Raw genomic sequence first — 4,164 nt, forward strand, 5'->3', positions numbered from 1 at the left:
CCGTTGCTCCAGCCTTGTCATCCCTGAGGATCTTCGATCCCGAAAATGTCCCTTCTCCTCATGTAATAAAGTCTGTCATCCTTCCATGCCCTGGTAACTGGTCCATCCAGAGCTGTAACATTTTGAAATGTACATACAACAAGCCAAACCACACCTTGGTCACACCAACCCTTTTCTGCCCTGAAGATGTCCAACACCATCTTAGTCTGGACCAGGGTTGTAATAGTTTTGCAATTTTCATCAGTTTTAATCAGTTTTTACCAATTCTTTGCTAGTTTAGTTTAGTTTTTATTTTCTGAAAATCCTTAGTTTCAATTTAGTTTTATTTGTGTTTTGCAAAAATTAAGTGTAACAAAATCCCAGTTCCATCATATCAGTCATGCTCTTCTGGTTATCCTTGGGTGTTGAGACTAATAACTATTAACTCTTGCCGCACCGTGTGGTCCTAATTTTGGTTGAAGTGAATTGATAACCTTTTGAAGGCGATTGTTTCACACCTTTATTTAGATGTCCCAGTCCTGTTGTCTCGGGATACATCACGCTGCCTTATCTGGGGTTAGCTGTTTTCTGGGGATGCGGGTTGAGTGGGTGAGCTCTTCAAGGAGGGGGAGTGTGCTCCCCCTGATGAGGTCTTCTAGGTAAGCTAGGTTAGCCTTCTTGTGTGAGCTTTTCAAGTGCACTTTAAGGTTAGTGGGACTTTTAGTTTTATAAATGTCCCTCATGACCCCCTGATGACCCAGTATTTCATTTTTGCACACTGTAGTACACATTTTAGTTTTTGCTTGTAGCTCGCATACTCTACTTGCCACTCCTCTAAGTCCTGATGTTTCTTAGAGAGGGCAACAGTACCTTTAAAATTATATCACACGTGTGGGGGTGTGGCCTTGCCAATTGTTTTGCCCACCTTTTCAAAATGGCTGGCGTGCCCACAAGCACATTTCATGGAAAAAGAAAGGTAAGCTTGATATTTACATTTAAAATGTTTTGTTAAACTCAGATTTTTATTTTATTCTTTTTGCAAGTACCCCTCCTCGGTGGCGAGAAACTGTTGGTGTGGTCAAGTGGGTGCTCTGGAAACAAACGCTCAGGACAGAACAGTTATCAGTCATGTACTTCCTACAAATTTTGCATATGTTTTATTTCATATTGATCCTCTGAGTGTAATGGTACATTTTAATTTGAATTTATCCAAACTAAACACAATATTTTCTTTATTTACTTTGCTCTTGTTCTTTTTCAGTACCACATCCTATCAAATGTCCCTGTCGATTATATTCTACATTTAATAACTTACTATTTCAAGTGAGAACCTAAATCACGTGGACCAATGTTTATTATTGCATATCTCTATTCTGAATGTGGCCAGTCATTCATAGGTATTGTTAAATTTTGGCAATTTTCCTCTATAAAATTTAATTGACTTTTTTACAGTGGCCTGCTGTGGTTAATAGTAACATATTCCAGTCATGAGTGATATCAATAGTTATCTCCACTGTAGCATTTGGCATTCCCAATAATATAACATGATACCTTAATCAAAACACAGCTAATATAGCACAGTTTTCTTAATGCAAACATCAGTAACTCAAAATCAGCAACCACAGTGTTAAGTCTGCAGTTCATACTTATGTGAAGCTAGAGTCTCCTCCTCCAGTCTCTCTTATCCTCCTGCTCCTGAAAAAACAAAACAAAACAAAGCGAAGCATCCACCCTTCTCTTGTCGGCTGGGTGAATTGTTTATTGGCATTTACTAATCCTAAAGTGGGTGCAGTCATTGTCTCAGTATCAAGTCAGTCAAAGCTTTTAGTCGTCAGTCCATCACAGTCCATTCACATGCATACCTCCATACACATTCATACCAGATGTTGCTGATAATCTAATAATGAGAAGGCATGTTATACATAGACTGCACGTTTCAAATAACACTTGTATTTATTTTGTTTGAATTACACTATCAGTAAGTCAGTATTCTATCCAAATATTGACTTGTGACACCAGTTCCATCAAGAGTGAGAACACATTTATACAAGTACGTGTAGTGAATAATACCAAAAACCCCAAACAAATCATACCTGCTGATATGGAATCAAGGGAATAAATTCCTAAATTATGTAATTATGTAAATAATTTATGTAAATAAAATATATTTTTAACATTTTTTTGTCCAAAAAGTCGTTTTTAGACAAGCATATCCTGAGACAGCGTGTGTGTGCGTGTGCTGAAAATGTTTCAAACTTGAAGCTTTCATGGAAACAACACAAGTAAAAGCTGAGAATCACATTCCCAATATAGTAGTGACATTTAATTACAGGTTTTCAATCCATATAATGCACAGCATACTGTACAGTTACAACCATGATATGAACAAAATACAAAGCTTGACCAATACCAACATAGTTACAATTAACAATACCAAAACTATATACACACAGTTTCGATTTTCAAAGCAACATTAACAGAACAAAGTGTCATTTGACTTTTTACATGATTTTAACACCTTCAAATATTCTGTTTTACAATCTTTTAAATATAGCTTTTTGTGCTAGGTGGATTATCTTCACAGGTAAAGGTAGTCAATCAGAGAAGAAGATGACAAGAAAGGAAACTTTTTCTTGTGAAAGTGAGATTTAAATAATTTTTGTGGTGAAGTGTTTGAATGATGGCTGGTACAGAGGACGATCACACTATGAGTGTGAGTTGCTGTCAAAATATTATATTCCTCCTAGAGCAAAGCTGTGAATGACTCTCTAGTCTTTCGCCTGCTCACCCAGTTCCCGAGAAAAGTCGCATCCGCTCTTTGGAGAGTTCATAAAGCCACACCCACTCTACCCAGAGCAGACATATCAAACACGAAACTGCTTCTCTTGCCATGAAACTACTGCATGAGTACAAATCTTGATGTAGATAAACTGAACATCTGCAGACTCAGTTGAGTACAGTTGAGTGCCACAAAAAAGCTGAGAGTTTTTCAAATTCAAACTGGTATCAGCTTAATTAGAGCTCATAGACATGGAAAGAGTTGTCTGTGTAATTAGACTTGAATCTAACACTCACTGTAGTGTTCTCAGCAAGCATGACTCTACAGAACAGAAACACTTCTTCGGATATAATTTGCTTTGTTTCCATTTCTATGGTGTTCCCCTCTCTCCCCTGCTCCAGCACAATTTCTTCTTCGGTGACCGGTTTTGGGACCTTCACCCATCCGTAGACAAGATAGGTTCCAGTTTTATTAGCTGTGAAGATGTCATATCTTCCCAGCTGATCGGTCACTACAGAAGAAATGGAAATATCTCCCATTAATACAAGGCAACATTTACATCTGATGAGATTTTGGAAGCAGCTGAAATCTAAACGACACTTACTTTTTAGTTTGCAAGTCATGATGACTTTTGATGTGTCACTCAGTGCTGGAGCATCCTGAAGATAGATTAGTTATAAATATAAGTGAACGAACATATCAATGACAATTCATATATGGAAGACTTTCTATTACTGATATGAAGTGTTTCTTACCTGGTTCCATGAGGGTTTGAACAGAAAATAATGAAGGATGAAGCCCGCAGCCAGAGCCACAACTATCCCTGCCATGAAAGTCAGTGCACACTTAATCAAGCCATGTGAACCTCTGGGCTGAAGACTGTCTTCCATGCAGTCTGTCTGGATTTTCACCTCCACTAGTTTATCCTGCTGTTCTGCCTGTTGTCTGTCCATATTGAGTGAAGTGTTTACTTGCTGTGTGCTGCTCTTAATATAGCCCATTTCTTCCCACGTACAGACAGTGAAAGTGGGAATCCCGAGCTCAATTCCCGCCCCATGCAATAAAAAGCAAATAGAAAGGGACAAGGGAATCCCTTTACACCCACGCATAAGAGCTGGTTTAATGATTACCCTTTTTCTTTTTCTGTTTTTGTTTACGGCAGTTTATTTTGGCTATCTGCCAAACTCTTTCAGGATCCAAAAAACATGAGGTTGACGTCTCCCTAGTGGAATGGGAAAACGAAAAAGCCAATGTTTTGTACTTGTTTAATTTGGAATTTTCCATTCTGTAAAACCAGAGGATGACATAAAAGATTAATGGGATTTTTAAAAATCTTTTTTTTGTGCACTGTTGGAAGTCAAAGTAAAAAAAAAAGTAATTATACAATTGTGTGTTATTTCTGAATT

At 37.7% G+C, this 4,164-nt stretch overlaps 1 long non-coding RNA gene across 1 annotated transcript; it reads right to left on the minus strand.

The window, feature by feature from the left end:
- Nucleotides 1-2,340: 2,340 nt before the first annotated feature.
- Nucleotides 2,341-3,689, minus strand: LOC308394114. Its single transcript, XR_013971116.1, has 3 exons — nt 3,514-3,689; nt 3,363-3,417; nt 2,341-3,269 (listed from the first exon to the last, which is right to left on the minus strand). It is a non-coding gene; the product is annotated as an uncharacterized lncRNA (long non-coding RNA).
- Nucleotides 3,690-4,164: the final 475 nt, after the last annotated feature.

This window comes from Rhamphochromis sp. 'chilingali' (assembly GCF_963969265.1).
Source record: "Rhamphochromis sp. 'chilingali' genome assembly, chromosome: 3".
Taxonomy (NCBI): Eukaryota; Metazoa; Chordata; class Actinopteri; order Cichliformes; family Cichlidae; genus Rhamphochromis; species Rhamphochromis sp. 'chilingali'.